General features: G+C 37.1%; 1 protein-coding gene across 1 annotated transcript in view; it reads right to left on the bottom strand.

Moving 5' to 3' along the window:
* elfn1a (extracellular leucine-rich repeat and fibronectin type III domain containing 1a) overlaps positions 1-20781 on the bottom strand; it is a 110598-nt gene that overhangs the window by 49628 nt on the left and 40189 nt on the right. The window lies entirely within an intron of this gene.

Raw genomic sequence — 20781 nt, 5'->3', positions numbered from 1 at the left:
ATGCTATGCAAATAAGATGACACTAATGAGTTAGCGATTATTAACACTCCATTAATTCAGTACGTCTTTTTCTGTGAGCTCCATGCACAAACCACACAGAGTGCTAATGAATGTTCGGCATATCAATGTAAAAATTCCAACATAAAGACAATTAATTGTGGAAATGGAAAAACAGTCTACAGGAAGATGCCTTTTGAACATACGATAAAGTATGAGAAGCCTGAGTACAAGTACAATTTAGATACAGTTTTAAAACCTACAAGAGACAGTCTGGTAATGAGCAAGAATGCATTACTCAGTGTTGTTATTGTTAACTAAAATGAAAACTATTCAAAATGATTTTCGGTAAAAATGAATTCAAATTAAATTTAAATATTCGATGAAAGTTGGCATGAAACGGAATTATTTTCTTCCTGACGTACATCCAAGTGAAACGGCTGCTCGAACAAGAACGTAGGGCAGGACTTGATTTTGTCCATTGGGAATTGATTGGTTGTGGTTTGCTATTGCTGTGATGTCATGTGAGTGACAGGTTGTAAACACATCATCAGAGAAGAGAAGAGATGTCACTGCGAGAGGGAGGGGAATTTATTTTGATTAAAGAGAACGAGGGCATATGAATTTAAAAATCATGATGTAAATGGATAAATTATTTATAAAAAAATAAAATAAAAAAAATACTGCAATATTCCCTAAAATATATAAATTGTCCATTTTGATTTCATGGTGACTTTAAAACTTAAAAAACTGTAAGAAAAAAAAATCTATACATAATCTGATAGATAGTTAGATACATGTGATTTCCTTCTATGGGATAGGCTACGACACTTCTGATGTGCAAAGTAAACAAGGAACTTATAGCGTTTACCTGAGGATTAATAGAGTTACTCTATGAATGTTAACTGGGGAGTCTGACAGCTGTTAGACTGAAGCTGCTTTTAACCCGAATGTTTCGCCTGTTGGTAGTCTCGGGCATCTGCCTGAGGGGAGAAGCTGAAAGTTATGTTCTGGGTCAGATGGGTCTTTTTAGTATGTGTGGTGGTGTGTTGGAAGTTCATGGATTCAGCTGAGGGGAGATCTGTATTTGTGACCTTTGAGGTTTTAGTGAGGATGCGTTTATTCTTTTTTGTTGTTGTAGTTAGGAAGTCAGCAATACCTTACCACACACTGATAGACAATGTCAGAATCCTTTCCACAATAGCAGAGTAAAATCGGACTAGAAGGCCTTAGTTCAATTAGGACAATTGCGTAGCTTTTATAAACATGCCTTAAAAAAAATAAAAAAAATAAAAAAATGTTACTGCCACTGCAAGTTGCTTTCAGTTAGAACAGCTCAAACATTCATTTTAGTCTGGGACTAGCTTAAACCTGGTCTGTGAAACTGGGGGTAAGTGTACTTGCACGGTACAAGTTTCAATAGAAATTACATTTAAGTAAGTACTATAGTTTATATAATTCAAAGACTAATTATGAAGAGATTATGAAATGACAAAGATAATGTTTTACTTAAGTGGGTCAAAATATTATTTTATATAAATTTAAACAATAATACATTATAATTTAATTGAAATTAAAATTGTCCAAAAACATTACATTCAGTTTGCACAGTAAGTGGGTCAAAATATTATTTTAAATATTTTAAAATTTTAAAATATAGATTATAATTTAATTGAAATTAAAATGCAGTTAAGTGTCCAAAAACATTACATTCAGTTTGCACCACAGTATATGCATTTAACGTATATTATTTCCATAATAAGGATTTTGAAAAGTATGCTAAAATGTAGAAATATTTCACAATGGAATGACCATTGGAATTTGGAAAAGTCCTCTAACACTAACACTAACACTAATTAGCATTACAAATTATGTTAGCGTTGCTTTTTATTAGCACTTTTTTATCTTTAATAGCTGACTTGTTGACATGTTTACTAGCACTTCACAAATTCATATCAAGCAGTGCAAGGGTACTAAAATTGTTTAAAATTAACTTGAACTTTTAAAGGTTTAACACTGGCAATTGTGATTATCCACTAGCTTTTGTTACACTATACAATCACTTGCAAAAAAGAATCACTATTATAATCACTACTATTATAATTGTAAATACGTGAAAACATATAGGCCTAGTTATTTTAAAGTGTTTCTGTATTTGAATGTCTCTTTCGCCTATGATCAGCTTTCATTTGCTTATATCAAGCCTGCTACTGTAGCATTCACACAAGACTCCTCTGAAAAGTAACGGAGCCACTTGTGTTAGAAACTTGTGTTAGAAAAAACAAACAATCTGTGCCGACGGTTTTGCAATCCTTCCGCTCAGTTTATAAACCATACTCACGAATTCTCAAACTGTTCCCTCGGTTTAACAAATCGTGCCTTCAGTTTTTGTCCAAAACGTACAAAAAAAGGAACAAAGTCAAATATCAGTCATAATACAGGTTAGACAATAATAAAGTGCTAAGATTATCACCAATAAACAAAATATTTTGATGCACGTCATTCATATTAAATCGTATATTCCACCCCATCCCCGCTACAATTGAGAATCACTTTAAGCATGCAGACGCAGTTAATACAATTTGATGTATTACACTTAATACACAATAAAACAATATACAACAAGATTCGTTAACAACATACCTCCTGGTGTTCTTCTAAAATGAGGGCGAGCCACAAATCCGTGAGTACAGTTTACAAACCCATGGGAACGGATTGCGAAAGCGTGGGCACGGTTTATGAATTTGTGGTTACAGATTGCAAAAACTGAAGGCATGGTTTACAAATCTGAGAGCGCGGATTAGAAACTCGTGGGTACGGTTTATTAATCCGTGGGCACAATTTGTTAAACCGAGGGAACAGTTTGAGAATTTGTGAGTACAGTTTATAAACTGAGCGGACGGATTGCAAAACCGTCGCCACGGATTGTTTGTTTTTTTCTCACACAGGTGACTTCCCGGGCTCCGTAGAAAAGAGATCTCAGGATTACACCAGTATAGATAGTACCGAACCCGGAAAAAAATAAAGCTTCCCATGGATATCTCGAGCACTGCAACTGTCAATAAAGCACTGTTGATGTGGTATAATTAGCTGGTCAGTGTGTCATTTGCATTCCCTTGAAAGAAGTCTCAGGCAGCTGTCATGTAGCAAAAGCCTGTGAAACCCCAAAAGCAGCGGAACCCAGAGCTCCGCAGAGACGGGGTTCATGGATTTGGGTGCTATTCTTTTAGTTACTCATCATAATGAGTCCATTTAGCTGGTCAATGACCCATTTAATGGCACAGAGCAGGCTTTGGAAGCACTGCGTCCTTGGCAGGGCAGATTTTGCAGCTGCCCTGGCGTATGCTACCTTTAACCCAAACTGTGGCCTCTCTCAACAACCCCACCATCCATGCCATTCCATATATGCGGGGACCAAGAGCAGCTCCAAATGTGACTTCTACACATGTAGCACAGCTATGTGCGCAAAACTGTACAAAATATAATGTGTGGTTTAATTAATTAAAGTTTGTATTTATTTTACATTTCCTTTAATGTGTAATGTAGCTATTTTTGCAAGTAAACCATCTATAAAGTTACAAATCACAAAGTCCACAGCAAAGGGAGTTAATCCCTTCAACAGAAAACACTTGCCTGAAACGGTTTGTTTGTAGTCCCGTCATTATTTCCGTGATTTAGCTACATCACCATGTTACACATCTGCATAATGCCCGCCTACTGGCCACGCTTCAACAACAGTTGGGAAAGTGATTTAGCTTTGTCTATTAGACCTTTTGCATGGACTTTCAATACAGACGCCGTAACTATAGATATAATACTGTTTACAGCTGCTCATGAAGCCTTGGGACCTGAAAACCAATCCAGTGAATTAATTATTTATTTATTTATTAAACAGTTAATAAACCAGTCAAACCAGTGTGAATGAAAGGTTTTTCTGTAATACACGTTGGCTACAATTAATGGCACCCTTTTATTCAATATGTTTTGCAACCTCCTGAGTTTTCTCCTATAATGCCTGATGAGTTTGGAGAACACCAGACAAGAGATCAAAGAGCACTCCTCCATACAGAATCTCTCCAGATCCTTCAGATTCCCAGCTCAATGTTGATACACTTTCCTCTTACGTTTTCAATAGGGAACCTTAATTTCATATCTTTCAAATGAAAATTTGCACTCTGTTTTTTTTTTTTGTGTGTGCTGTTTTCTTGAAATGTTTTGTGAAGCTTGTTATTGTGTTATTGTGAAGCTATATATATATATATGAAATATGAAAATGAAATATATATACATTTCATACTTATTCAGATTAGTACAGTTAGTTTTAAATTATTCTTGATTATTTCAGTTCATGACTCCATATTCCAAGTGTTTGTAATCTGTACTTAATCTTTCTTTCAGAAAGCCATTTTTTTTAAGCCACGACTAACTATTCTATATTAAGGCCTACTCCTGGCTTAATTTAATCCATCTCAAACCATTTCCAAAACAAAAGCCACTTAATGGCCATCTTTAACGTTTGCCTCATGTGCAGTTGTGAGAAGACCCTGACCTATATGTGATGTAAGCATGACAGGGAGAGCTGTTGGATGGGCCGGTGCTCACAGGAGATCAGACCCCATATGGTCCTGAGGAGCATATCACCGGCACACTAACCATGAGCGCCGCAGCAGCCCGTGCATCCTACTGCCGCTCAGCTCTGATTGATAGCCTCTGTTCAGCTGTTGACAAGGGAAGGAGGCTACACATGCGTATGTGGGAAAAAATAGCCCCGCCATGGTCCACTTTAGCTTTGCCGCAGCTGCTTCAGATAAAAAACAACAACATGGCCAATGCACGACTTCTGAGACCTGGGTCTTTGAAATGCAAAATGGGATCACCCTCGGGTTAAATATTTGAACTGATCTCCTTCATTAGGAGAGTAAGGATGTGTTTACTGCAGACAATGGCCATTGATTTCATTCATCAATACTGTTAATAGAAATGTTTATTAATGGCATGTTATCTATGCAATTGCACAACAATTCCCGTCCCACAGATACAGAGCTAAATGATTTGTTTCTTTACATTTATGACTTAGCACTGATGCCAACTGTACAGAAACCTCTTAAAGGGATTTTCCCTGGTGCATAAGCATTACTCACAGGCTTTTGGATGATTTCAATATAATCTCATTATCCTCGGAATCCTGGTGCTCCTGACCTTTGGAGCTGTTGCTAAAGTCTGGAACTCCCTGGGTAGATGCAGAATTTTATGTTAAGAAACTGTACTGGTCCAATGCACATTTGCCCTCTTTAGCACTTGCTCTCTGTAACAGAGCAGTCTTGGGTAAAAAGATACACTTTTTCCCCCTCACTTAACAGTTATTTAAAATTCTATTCATCCAACAAACGGGGCCTTGTTTCAAGGTAAAAAGAGCATGGGACTAAAGAAGAATGAGGAAAACTATGAACACAAGGAGAAAATGAGAGAGCGAGAGAGGAAAAAATAAGAAGGTCGTATATTTGTTTGGAGCGAACTGACAAAGCCTTTTTATTGTCAGTGTGTGTCAGTTTATTTGTTCCAAAAAGAAGCCCGGCAAACCCAAATAACAGAGGAAATCCACTGTCAGCTGGGCTTTTTTGTCTTCACTGCTCAATCCAGTGATGTTGAACTCTGCATGTGGTTATTATGAAATATGCAGACCGTCTGTTTGCATATAGTAATGTATTGCACATATTAATTAATATATTAAGTAATTATCTTACTCTCAGTAATCACCAGCAAAATAATGCTTTTCCTTCATAAACGTGGTCCCGTCTTTTCAGCATCTCGCACATGACAGGGTGTTTTAAAAACCAGTGTTTATGAATACGATAAAAACTTAAAATACTAAATAAATAAAGCATTGCACATTCTACTTAGAAATGGCCACACTGAAAATAAGGCAGACAGAAAAGTAACAGATTACAGATCACTAATAATTTATAAATCTATGTTGCAATGTTGTTGTAGCATTTGTTTTGTTGCTGGGCAGATTGCTTTTAATTATTCCTTATTTCATCAACAATGAAGTTCTCAATTTTATTATTTTTTATTTTTCTATTTTTGGTTTGTAAATAGTGGGTTTACAAAACAAATAAATACAATATAACAGAATACAAATAAATGGACCAGCAACAACATAGCTTAAGAAAGGTGGAAAGAGAGCAAATTCTTGACCACGAGAACCAAGAGGAGAGAGAATAAGAAGGGTTGAGTCTTTGAAGCCGCACAGCGTGTGCAAGTGTCAGAGGATGATGGGAGGGGGTTTGAATGAAAGGATGCCGTTGGCGAGGGCTGATGGGGCTTCCTCTAGTGGCTGCCCCTAATGCTGATTTTCAGGTTATTTTAAGATGGAAAAGTCACGCGGTTCATCTCTTGAGCATTTATGAGAATCCCTTTAATGCTTCACGGTGGTATCTACTGATGCACGAGCCTGCGTTTGACTGTGGCTTCTTTGACATATGGTTTAAGCCAACCCCCACGCTGCAGATCTGGAGGGAGAACGCCACAGTAAGAGAGGCTAAAAGAAGCAATTTGTATATGACAGTGATCGAGTATCACAGGAAATATTTTGACCACATAATAAATGTGACTTTAATTGGAAAAGAAAAAAAAAAGCATTGTGATATTGTGTTGTCACTCAGAGAGACATCAATCCCACACTCGTGGGATCGTACACACAAAAAGCCATCAAGAGAATTATAATAAAAGGCAGTTTGATTACATTGCACACTTCCTCATGGGGTGGACTGGCAGCAGTAGGAGACAGAGAAGAAGAAAAGAAAAGAAAAAAAGAGACCTCTGTAAACGTGATTTCACATCTGAATGACTCTGTCTCTGTTAGGCCTGGAGGAAGAAAAGCAAAAGACACACTGTTCATTTCCCCCTAGTGAGATGAGGAGAGAGTAAAGCTTGAACTGTTGGACCTCCAAAAACACTCAGACCAAAAATAAAAGCGTAAAATCTGCTATTTGCTACAGAACTGCCTTTCTGAATTGTTTTTTTGTATTTTTTTATTTTTTTTAGGGAGGGCTGATAGATGCCTTTACATTACCCTCAGTTTTGGCACAAAGACAACACAAGTTCAGAGAGGGCAACATACTGGGGACATACATTTTCTCATAGAGAATTCCACCATAAAATACTCACACTAAATCAATGATTATTACTGTATATACACAAGAATGATCAATTGTAGCAGAAGATCTGAATAATTCAACAAAGGACATCAAGTTATATATATATATATATATATATATATATATATATATATAATGCTATTCCCATATTACAACATAGTGTACAAAATCTGATCAAAATATAATACTGAACAAAGAAATGTAAAATAAAATTGATTAAAATAATAATAATAATAAAATAAATACAGAGAACAGAATTTGGGGAAAAAAATTATGGATTTTATGGGGCCCTAAATTAAAAGCTAGCTTGTTCTGTGGAGTGCACTTGCAAACAACCCAGTTATTGTTTAGATTGATTCTTGAGGTCTAACAAACATGTAGAATGCATTTTTTCCCCATTAATGGTATGAAATTAATATTGTGCTAAATGTAGATCTTTAGAAATTTAGAAATTTAGAATTTAGAAACAATTTTTTGCCATATCGCTCAGCTCTATATTGTGGTCAAATCTATTTCAGATAAGCCTTCCACTAAACAGCACTTAAAACAAAACAAACCCTGACTGGCAACTTTACATTTCACTCAGACAAATTCTTCCTGTCTAAATGTGCAGTTCTTGGCCAGAACAGGCAGCAATGTGGACCAGACCTCTTGCTGGGGTCTGGTTACACGAGAGTAAGATCATTGCATCATGCTTTGGCTCAGAGTCATAACCATCCATCTGTACGACTTTAGGAATTACAGTTGAAAATGGAACCTGACTACAAACAGAAGTGGTCATATGTTCTAATAAGAGTGAGGAGGAATGTTTTAGCATAGTGTAATCTGTCTCAAAATACCAATGATGTCTGACATCATGCTCTGGATATTCTAATTGGCCTCTGAGAGCCGGACAGAGCATTAGCGTAATTGTGATGTATCATGCAGGATGTACACCCATATGCTGCAATGGATTTCCTCTCTTGTTATTTGTAGTTCATCAGCCTCAAAATACGGAGGCAGACCTACAGTATTACTCACAGCAGATGTACACATTTGATTATTGAAAATGGCGTCTTAGGAAGGGCTATTTTCCAGGTTGACTCACCAGGTTTTCGAAAATCCACAATGCTAATTGAGTCATCACAGCCCATAAAGAATACAGATGGCTTTTGATCTATGTCTGACATTTTGATGCATTGCAGAAAATCTGGGAAGTTGTTATAAACTGAATAAAACACAGACGTGATAAAAAAAATAAAAAAAAAATAAAAAAAAAACTGCTCTGGCAGTTTTCCTAAACGTAATATATACAACATAATTTCAAAGAGAAACAGGAACGTCTGAAGATTATTTCTGCTGTAAGAGACAAAATAGCCTGGAGTACACAAGAGAATAAATGAAAAGAATGATTATATCAACACCTGCACTAACTGCTTCTTTAAGTCAGCTTTTATTGTTACATTTTGTTACCCAAAGCAATTTTCAAACAGTTTTTCCTTTTGTATTTCTTTTCTGCCATTTTTAGATTTGCAGGTGCCATTAATCTGTTGCACATTACTTTTAAGCTACACTCCACAATTTTTGTGTTTCCAACACATTTTGACACCATCATCTACATTAACTTCCAACAAACGGTCGTTTACATGCATCTATTTTGTCTTAAAGTTTGTCATAAGGTAGTTCAGGTTCTCCATTATGTAAAGTTAACGCCTCCACTTGTCAATATTACAAATGTCAAACTCAACGCAAAACCACTTAAAAGAAGTACGCTTAGCGTCTGCCCTATAAAAGCACATTACAGTTTTGCGTTGGAAGCTTGAAGCAGAAGCATTGCGTTCTTTTGTCACAGCCACTTTAAAGGAGTGCAAGATGTTCACATCTGTGTAAAGAAAGAGCAAGCGTTGTGTTTTGGAATGCAGAGGAAGTATGATTTTGGTTTTGTGGTGATCTTTGCTCGAGGGAAATCATTCATTTTTCAGGGGAAGATTTGCGTCGAAATTGTAATATATTCCAAAGGATGGCCCGAATTACAGCTTTATGAAAATGAGATTAATGCACGACCCTCCTATTCTTTCTCTCAAGTATTATACAACGACAGAGCTCTTATAGAGCTAAAGTGCTGTAATGACTTTTGTGCTTAATCTATGGAAGATATCTTGAGTGACACAGACATTAATTAGTTATTATACTGAGTATGTAGGGTGGAAGGATGGACGGGTCCATTCATCAAAAGCGTTTCTTGGCTTCAGCTTCGGCTATGGCTGTGAGCGTCTTCTTTTCAGAGCATATAGAGCTATGAAATGTATTAAGTTCATGATAAATAAGTAATCTGGGATTGTTTTCTGGAGCATGGCAAAGACGAGACTGCTCGCTCATAGTTAATGTATAAAGGGATTCTTTCAGGAGGCGATTCATTAGACATGACCGCAAGGACATTCAACTGTGAATGCGCCCAAAGCATGCTACTGTATGTCACTGTGAGATCTGAAGAGAGTATATATCTATGACACAAAGGTATACATAGCACAGGCTGTGGAGTGTTAGCCTGCGGATCGATCAACCTTTGAGTTCAAAAACATCAAAGGCGAGTTATTCAGAAACCAAAAGCCCCTTGTTAAACATTTCATGTCATAACGAAACCAGCATATGCTTTGTTTTTGTTTTTTCAAATTCACTGTTTTGATAAGACGATGCGCACTAAAAACAGACACTCTTACCGAGGATTAAAAGATCAACAGTTCCCTAATAAATGTGCGAGCGTGCTGGTATATCTAATTTTAGATCAAAACAACTCTTGATGTTCGGCTAGCTATTAATTAAACATGGACTCGTATCATATTTTTCTATTTACGTGGAAGATTAATTTCCTCCGTAGTCTCCCTTACGGTCCTGAAAGAGAGAAGTGCAGCATTTTGGAGTCTAATCAGGAAATAGAAGACAAAAGTGGAACTAATTATCCCGAGTCCTTAAGGAGCCTGCTTTGCTCAGGGAATTTCTCACAGCTCAAGTATCCAGGAACAATGAACTTACTCTTAGTAGCCTCTTAGCCAAAAATAGATAGATTTTTTGTTGTTTGTATACATGAGCTACTGCTGCTGTTACATTTAGCCACTGTCATTTACATATGAATCACTTATTCAAGGTCTAAAGTTAACTTTAGCCACACCTTGCAACAGCGGATGAAAATATAAAAAAAGATTTTTTTTTTATTTTTTTTATTAACAAACAAGTTAATAAACCAGTTAAATACACTGCCTTTTAAATATTTGAGTCAGTATTTTTTTTTTTTTTATGTTTTTGAAAGATGTCTCTTATCCTCACAAGGTTGCATTTATTTGATCAAAATTACAGTAAAACCGTAATATTGTCAAATGTTATAAATATTTTTTGTTTAAAATGTACTCATTCCTGTCATTTCAAAGCTGAATTTTCAGCATCACATCTCCAGTCTTCCCACTCTTTCGTGTCACATGATACTTCAGAAATCATTATACTGTAATATGCTGATTTGCTGCTCAAAAAATATTTCGCATTATTGTCAATGTTGAAAATATTCTCAGGATTCTTCGATTACAGTAATAGAGAGTTCAAAAGAACAGCATTTAATTGAAATAGAAAACTATTTAATGCATAGATATATAGACAGACAGAGATAGGTAGATACAGTAGATAGATAGATAGATAGATAGATAGATAGATAGATAGATAGATAGATAGATAGATAGATAGATAGATAGATAGATAGATAGATAGATAGATAGATAGATAGATAGATAGATAGATAGATAGATAGATAGATAGATAGATAGATAGATAGATAGATAGATAGATAGAGAGAGTTCTCTGCCAAACTGGTTTAATTTACTCACCAAAGTAAATTTCCATTGCATTTGGTGGTTTGCAAGTGTTCATTTTTGACTCTGCTCTCATTTCAATGCATTATGTCGTCTATATTCTGAAGCTATTCTCAGAGGGAAAAAGACTGCATTTTCTGCACTCCTACATAACGCTATCAGTCAACAGAGGCATCGCGCCTCAGCATTTGACCGAGGAATGAGGGTTTGGAATCCTTAATGCGTCTGTTCGTGTTGCACAGCTCTGGATCAATCGCTGCGATAATCTCTGGCTGGGAATGAAATGAAGGCCTGTGGCGTGTCCAATCAGTTGGCGAGTACTGGCAGGAAGAGATGTGGGATAAGTATTGTCATCAGGGCCATTAGTGTGTCTGGACTCTAATTCAGCTGAGGTAATTCCACAGACAATGAGAAAGACCACTGGAGCTCTATTGAATAACACTGCGCTGCTGAGTCCATCTTTTTACATGATAAGATCTGAACATCCCTACTCTATCCGATTCTGGTGCACAATTTTCAACTTCGGAGAACAATAAAGCGTATTTTAGCCAACCAGAATGAATTAGCGCTGACATTTCATATCAACTTCTGCGCAAGGTGATGGAGCAAAGCACATTTCAAAAAATTTTCTTCTCTCAGCTGACAAATGGAGCTTACCGCCATCAACAAAAGACTTTGTCGTGCCATTGATGAATTTACGATTAACACTGCAGTTCATCTTGTCAATCAAACGCAATTTATGAGGGTGTTTTCTTGAAGGGAGTTATTGTAAAACATATGGGTCCTAGCAAGCAGTAGCCTACAATCTGTAAAAAGACAACACAAGAACATGAATGAAGGAATGGTTCACCTACATTTTTTATTACTTAAAATATCAATATTAATATAATATAATGTTAATAACATAATGGAAATATATATATATATATATATATATATATATATATATATATATATATATATATATATATATACACATACACATACACACACACACACACACACACACACACACATATATATATATATATATATATATAATTAACTCTTTCCCCACCACTGACAGAATTTTCTGGCTATCCGTGTTTTTTCTGTTATACGGTATACGGGGGCGCTATTACGAAACTTCTGAAAGAGAATCTCTGGATCAAAACAGAACAGGCAAAAAAGTAGCAGAAAGAAGAGATAAAAGCATTGCTTATGCACGTTGTAGTCTTTGATTTTCTCATCTTTTTGTTTATGTTTTGTAATGTCGTATATTTTATTTTTTTATGAAACTTTCCCTCTTTTTTGATAAAAAAGAATGCATGAAGCTTGAATAAAACGTTTTGTTGTTGTTGTTTTTAAAGCAGAGGCTCTGTTCTATATATTGCATGTTCAGATATTCACACAACAAAAGATTCTGGGGGCCATGAACATTTTGTAAAAAATGAACAAAAACGCTGGCGGGAAAAGTGTTAATATATCAAAACATATATATATATATATATATATATATAAGATTCTGCAGATTAAAGAAAAGTCAGATTTGGAATGACATAAGGGTGCGAAAATAACCAAAATTTCATTTTTGTGTGAACTGCCTTTAAAAGGCGTGTGTCTGAGGCCAGCATGCAGGATAGGAGGCCTGCAGATCAAGTTTCTCAGCATCAGTTTGCATACAGATGCCCTCTAAATGTTTATCATGCTTCTCAGCGAGGAGCAAACGATCGGATGCAGTCCAAACAAAACAAGTAGATTGCAAATTAAAAGCATTTACTGGGAGCATCCAGCATGACGGGAAGTTTAAACAGGTTTAACAGCGCAACGGAGCAGCCGCTTCCATTAAAATCTATAAAAACTGAGCTTTGACATGTGCAGGGTCATCCACAGTAGCTCACCTAAGACTTGTTCATGGGGAGAGGACATGGCCCTGGCCGGGTTTACAGGCACGGCCCATCATCGGGCTTGTGTTCAGCAAGGAGAATGCTTTCTCTCTGCCCTACAGGAGGCATGATGGGAGAGAAACAGCCGAGCAAGGCGTTTCAGCGTTTGCTTAACAAGCTCCCTCTCACCTTCCGTAATGTGTGGCGTACATGCTGTTGCCCTGTAAGCGCACCAGGCAGCTCTCTCCCATGCTTCATCTCTAAGGTTACGGCTCTGAGAGCACTATCTCTCAGCTCTTTCATGCTTTAATTCCTGCCCATTTAAACGCGGATAAATGCGGAAAATCAATTTGCCAGTGTTGAATCTCATCCGCTGGGTGCTCATTAAACCCCTCGTGAGCCTGTTTCCGTCAAAGCACATTGTGCCTGTGCAGCTAAACGACTGATGGAAGCCTCAGTAATCACACATGGTCACATATCACGCTCTTACATGCACCACTGTGTGCTTTCCCCTCACCCTTTTAGTTCCCACAGGATATGTTAGTAGACACAGCACCATAAATGTTCATATTCATAATGGCATTGTTAGAAATCAGCATTTACAATCAGGAGGAATAAAGTTTGGGAGTTAATTAACAATAATCCAGTGTGAATAACTTTCACCGTCAACAATTAACACTCATATGTAACACTTTAAGGAACCATATGTAAATATGGTTCCTTAAAGGCCCACTGAAGTGCCTTGAAATGTGCAGCATTTTTTAAAGCGTTGACTTAATTTCTATTGACACAGGAAGACAGGGCGAGGCATATCGAACAGCCCCTCCCCTTTTTTTAAATAGCCAATAGCGTTTATTTTATTTCACTGCTTGGCTAGAGCAGTTGAGTTTCCTCCTAATCTCCTTCATTTCATTTTAAAATATTGCATTCTGTGCAGAATTCAAATGGGTCTGATATACCATCAAGCCTCTGAACCGAAGCGGACTGTGCGTGCTGCGTCGGTTCGCATGACAATAATGTGAAACCACACTTCATTCGCCCCAATAGAAAGCATTATTTGTCTGAATCGTTACCTAGCCCTATGTGCCATTCATCATGTAGAAAATTGTAAATGTGTGAACAAGTTTAGCCGCAGCTTCAGCATCTATTTATAGTGTAGGGGATGGGACACTTTAGATTCTAGAGAGCATTTGATTGGACAGAAAATCTGAGGAGAAGCTGAAGTAGAGCGTGATGTCATCAAAATCATTGATCCATTTTGGCGGAAGTGAGAGACTGCAAGTTTTGAATGCTTACATCTTCTAAATGCGAATTTGGTCATTGTTTTTGAGCACAGCTTAACAGTAAGGCTAACATATTCATACTAAAAGCTAAAAACTTTAATTTTGATATTATGGGCAAAAATTTAAATTATGGTGGTGTACCAGTTTAAACTAATATCACGTAATTTACATCTTTGTGATGATTGGTTGATATACCAAGGGAGGCTTGCCTTTTCTGTTATGCATTTTTTTCTCTCCACTTTAACTGCTGAAAGTGAAATACTCAACAGTGATTGTAAACTGCAATCATATTACTTTTTTCTCCTCTCGATAACTATTATTCTTATTGAAGAACATGCAGTTCTTGAACTTTCTGGAAACATAAAATAATAGCTAACTCCTTTAATATATCAACATATCGATTCTGTTAATAAAGAAGTCTGAAAATAAGCAGCAGAAATGAGAAATGTATTGTCATAATTACAGCAGAAATACTGGGAATTTCATAGCTTATATGGGTGGAGGGCCTTTGAGTCAAAAAGGTTGAGAACCACTGATATAGATGATCGAAATGGACTAACAGGATTGGAAAATTGGATTTCATGGGGTCTTTAATACTGCCCTAAACAGGCAAAACCGCGTACCTACACCAACTTATTTTAGAGGTTTTTTGATTGAATTTTGATTGATTTGATTTCAATTTTCACACTCCATTTTCTCTGAATCTCAGCACAGCTGAGCCAAAAATTGTCTGTCACAGGTCATATCACATTCTAAGAGACTCAACTTTGGCCAAAGTTACAAGTACAAGGAATACAGTATCATCCACAGTGAGAAAGAATCACAATTCCTTGGGCAGACATAAAGATTGCTTTAGCTTTGCATATTGTCCTTAGAGAGCATGCAATTCCGGACTCAAATAAAATATGTTCCTTAAAAAAGCAGAAAACACCCAAGTGTGATGGCATTCCTCAATCGATATTGAGATAATTGCATGCAGGTCTCATGCAGTCTGTTTTGGCCGTTTACTTGGAGAACACTCAATAATGGAAAGATTCACTTGCGGAGTGTTTGCACTCAGGGCATTAGTCAACGTCTGGGTATTGATGGGTCTTGCCACAGTTGATTCATTAAAGGGACTTAGAGGAACTAGTAATGCACTTGTGGATCAGATAAAGCCACAATGCTGACACGCAGCCAAACATTCAGCAACAGAGAGCTCAGCAAGGCGGTCTGCCATCAGACATGCATGCCGCACATACAGCAGTGTTAAAACAAGCACCGCTGCAGACCTCACACACGTCTGTGCATATAAAACAGACTCCAACAGACACGTCCCGCTTGAAATGAATTAGAATCGTGAGATTTATTTAAATGTAAATTGAAGTTCAGCTCTGTTTAAACTAATCATCCAAAACCAGATAAATTATATACCGTGGAAAGAGGCTGTTCACTGAGAATTTATTGTAACATTTTATGCTCTTCAAGCTCTAAATGAGTACTAAAATGAGTGTTTCACTGCAGTAAAGCAATACTTCACTCAAACATTATAATTCATTTACTGACCTTCATGTTGTTTCAGACCTTTATTTCTTCTGTGGAACATAAAAGGTGAATTTTTGAAGAACACCCAGGCCACAATGACAGTGACAAAACAGCACCATAAATACATATCCAAAAAGGCCCGTTCATGCCAAGAATGATAATTATGAAAACTTTACTAGTGTCTACACCAATACATTGTTTATTATATGCACACGCTGCATTTATGCCATAGCTGCCGGGAGGAATCTGATTGGCTGGAATCTGATTGGCTGTCAATGTTTTTATCTTTTAATAATCTTTTAATAAATCACTCTGAAATTGATCCATTATCATTATAATTTTGATGTTGACTCCCCTATTTCAATCTTTATGGTTATCGTTTTCATCCTTGATGTGAACAGGATTTAAGACTTGTGCACTATATTTCAAATCTTTGTGTGCTATTTACATTATTAACTATATCTTGACATCTTCTTCATGAGAAATCATGAGAGAAGTTGAATGAATTATTCTTTTGAGTCGGATCTTTTGAATGAATCTATTGAGTTCAATGAATCACAAGCAATCGAGACCTTGATCGATTGCTCCTGTCTGCCTTGCTGCTGGTTTGTGTCTGTAGCTCTGTATAGCTTTCTGTTTTGAATGTCTATTTACTATCATTGCTTGCTGTTCTTATTTGCTACATTTACCTTGTTTATCAACATATATTAGATATTGTATAATATCGCCTATCACATTAATCTGACATCGCTAGCTTTTATCTTAATCGTTATCGCTAGCACAACACGCTAGTATCTCGCTAGCCTGTTAACCTGCCATCCGTGCTTGCCGTCTTTTTTTCTCTCACGCCTTTTACGAGTCTATCAAACAACTATGGTAAGTAGGATCAGTCAACAAGCACGGTGAGTAATGTCTTATCCTGTTATTGTCACTTGCACTTCGTGTCACATGTATAGTATAGCATTCTCTGTCAGCAATGAAGGATTTACATGTGATAAATGCAGGGAGAGGCTGACGGAGAAGATTTCAGAACTATAGACACGCATCCAAACTTTAATCAAGGATAGTAAGAGTGCAAGGGCTTTAGATACTGCTTTGGATGCGACTAGCTTAGTGAACTATGTACATTGTTCGGTTCCGGCTGAAGAGCCCGTGCAGCAGGGCAATTGGGTGACCGTGAGACGCTGTAGTCGTGGGACAAAACACAGCTCTTCCGTTCCAATTACAACATTAAACAGGCTCTCCCCACTCAGTGAAACACCCACTGAGAATCATGTTGAATGTGCCCTAGTTATTGGCGATTCTATTACACGAAACGTGAAAATAGAGACAGCCAGCCACCATAGTCACATTGTTGGGAGCCAGAGTGCCTGACATCAAAGCAAATTTAAAAGTGCTGGCTAAAGCTAATCGTAAATTCTCTAAGATTATTATTCACGTCGGCACTAATGATGTTCGACTTCGCCAGTCGGAGATCACCAAAATTAACGTTAAAGAGGTGTGTGTGAACAGGCACTGTAATTTGCTCTGGCCCCCTTCCTTTTCGCAGGAGTGATGAGATACTTAGTAGATTGTCCTTACTCAATGGCTGGCTGTCTAAGTGGTGTCCGCAAAATAATATAGAATTCATAGACAATTGGAAAAGTTTTTGGGGCAGACCTGACCTGTTGAAAAGAGATGGTATTCATCCCTCCTGGGATGGTGCTGCTCTTCTCTCTAGTAATATGGCACATAGTCTTAGAGCTCAAACATGAATTTGGGCTCAGGTCAGGAAGCAGACAGACTGGCTAAACCGACTGTCTGCTAGCTGTCTCACGTCACTGAGATCAGATAAATCCCATCACATAGAGACTCTTTCACCAAGATATCATCATATAGAGACTGTGTCTGTTCCCCGAATTAGGACATACAAAAATGTAAAAAGGGTAAAAATGTAATTGATGTTCAACAAATAAAAAGCAGATGTAATACAGATGAACAAATGATAAAGTCTATAAAATAGTCTCTCTGTTTATCCAGAGGTTTATCGCAGTCTGCCGGATCCAGGCCGTATCCGGATCTGATGAAGGACCTGCGCCTGGACACGACGACAACGCAGTCCTGAAGTGTCAACTAGTCCCTCCCCTGTGAAGGCCTCCTTCCCTTCCCTTTACCTCTGTACAGATAAAACGTTGTCAGGATAATTACGGTTCACGTGGCTACGCGGAAGCGATAAAAAATTCTGAATTATAATTTTTTCAAGGCTTGTACCTTGGATCCTATTTCATGGTTTGCCTTCTCAGGCCATCAGGCACTGTATTGTGCAAATGAGCAGCCGGATCGCATTAAGGGTTTTCTGTTAGAACGGTGTCGTGTTAGCGGCCCCTATAACTAATGATCGTTGCGACGGAAGTGAATCAATCAAAACTAACTTTAGCTGGACAATAACCTTATTTTAGAGCTGCTGTAAAGCCAAAACAATCTCTGTTACTTTAATTTCCTATTATCACAGCAAAGCTGCTTTGAAAAAATCTATATTGTTAAAAGCGCTATATACATGAAGGTGACTTGACTTTACTTGACAACAGTTCACTGGCGTAGAATAAAGCACTGGAGACCACTTAAATTATATGGTTAAGGTACTTTTGCATCCATTTTGAAGCTAAAAATCTTCAGTCACCATTGCAAATAATTGAACAACCAATACATTTCTCATTTTGTGTTCAACAGAAGAAAGAAAGCCACACAGGTTTGGAACAACATGCAGTTTTTTTAAAAATATAAAATTCACAGGGTAATGATTCCCAGATAATAATTTATGTATTCCTGGCACAGTGACTCTCACCAGTGCATTTTCAGTTTGACTTAATAAAACATAATTGCTGGCAGCAATCAGTCTATTACGCTACTTCCTCTCATTTGAATCATTTAAATCACTTGAAATAGATTGTGGCACAATGAATATCATTTTTCAGACTTTCAGAAGGAGGAAGAGCAATTAACGTTCATCGATTAAGCCTACAGTATGTCAGGACGAATGCATCTCAAGAGTGACTGAAGAGAAATGGAAACACTCCCTCTGAGGTGGTTTCTTTAAATGAATAACCTGACATGATTAAACTTGATCCATTAAATATTTCTGAGTGGAAAATTGAATCCCTTTTCAAGCACATTACCATCAAACCTAAGGCTGTAAAAAGCATAAACAAAAGCAACAGCGCTGCTAGCAAACCGTAATGCTACTCTGAAGTGCGATTAAACAGGTAGGTGATTAAAATCTTATGATATTCGCTTTTTGAAACAATTATAATTAGAGAGACAGGAAATGAGCCTAGAAACATCAGCCAAGACGCCACATTTGTTTTTCAATTGCTATAAAGCAGCATAGCTTTTCCCCTAACAAATAACACTAGTCTATATATTTTGCTTGTTGACAGCACATTTACTCCTGCTTTGCTCTCTCCACTCGCCATATTGTTTACGTGCATCTACACCGGGTCCTCCTCATTAGAAAAGGGTGACTATGCCAACAGAGCTGGCGCCCAATAGGGAGTCCCGCAGTGTCAATCACATCCACTGCTCCAACTATCTCACAGCAATGATGTGCCAATCAATGTTTCAGGACAGATTGATGAGCTGAGGCTGTTTGGAGGAGGCCAAGGTCCAATCCATTCGCCAGATGAGATTTTGAGGTTCTGTAATTCTGAGCCTAGTGTTATCAATGTGATTCATTACACGAATCTAAACTGTAAGATTACTTCAACTGAATGAACAGTCATCAGCCAAAGTCACATAAATGGCTTATTCATTTACCATGTTAGTTATGTGATGTGGTGAGGGGCGCTGAAACATGGCGCATCTGTGAGTGTGAATGAAAGGAGCTTATTTCACAGCAAATGTGCTTTTCTTCAAAGCTGGTAGGACAGATGTTACACAGAGTCACATGTGTAATATTCATCCAAAAGCCCCCTGCTTATCAAAAAGACATTTAGGCAGTTACATGTCATTAGACAGTCATATCTCCTCACTGCCATTTATCAAACACTGGCAGTTACAAGTTTTTTTATTTTATTTTATTTTTTTATTTTAAACCAGGATAAAAAATAAATAAAAATTACAGACCCCAGACAGATGGCAGACCTTAAAATTCTACGCTATTTGTCTAAATATATGTCAAATAAATAAATAAACAAACAAATAAATAAAATAATTTTAAATGCTACAAGTGAATCCAGGCATCACAGCATTATAATGTACAGTATGTAAAATGTAGGTAGGCCTACTATATTAGACTACATAGCCTATAATAAAAGATAATGAATTTCAAACCTGAACCAAACTTTTTTTTTTTTTTTTTAAGATCTTTAGTCTGCCACAAAAAACAACAACATTAAAATCATGAACTCAAATGTCATTGTGAAAAAAACAAAACAATGACTGTTGTAACAGTGCGTAAATCAGACCTTTCAGGCAATACTGTAAAAAAATATGTTCATGATTTGTTATCACAACTTTTTTTCTTTTGTCAAATCAACTTAGATAATTAATGTGGTTTCGATAACATAATATTTTGAAATTCTGTTGATTAAACCAATCTCCTTCTCTGTATTAACTCAAATTTTTTATTTCAATGAACTCAACATTTTAAGGCAACCATAACTATTTTTTACATTGTATATCCTCACGCTAATAAGCCTTATGCCAAAATTATTATTACAACAAAATTGTCTGTCATTAAATAAGAAAACGAAATAACTATGTAGATGATTTGCTTTGTGTAACCCGACATCAGACATTAGGCCGAAGTATTTTTTTGCAAACAGTGCCACAGACCAATCAATCACTCTTTTACGACTGCTGCCTACACATTCACTGTCCTCGCGGCTGCTGCAACTTGTGCTCGCTTATCACTGCATATCTAAATTCACGCTTGAGTTTGTAGAACTTCAAAAAAAGAAACAAAAAAGATGCTGCAGCCAATGAGCAGCCGGCAGGGGCTGGCTGCAGGACGACTCAACCTCCATGGACAGTTTTTAATTTTTTATCAGACAATAACTTTAGTATAATTTTCAGGACAGTTAGGGCCGGATTCGGGATTCGGGACAACAGCTTAGATTTCGGGACTGTCACAAATTTT

Source organism: Leuciscus leuciscus (genome assembly GCF_965113295.1).
Source record: "Leuciscus leuciscus genome assembly, chromosome: 1".
NCBI classification, from domain to species: Eukaryota; Metazoa; Chordata; class Actinopteri; order Cypriniformes; family Leuciscidae; genus Leuciscus; species Leuciscus leuciscus.
The sequence above is the reverse complement of the archived record's forward strand: the minus strand, read 5'-3'. Positions and strand labels throughout refer to the sequence as shown.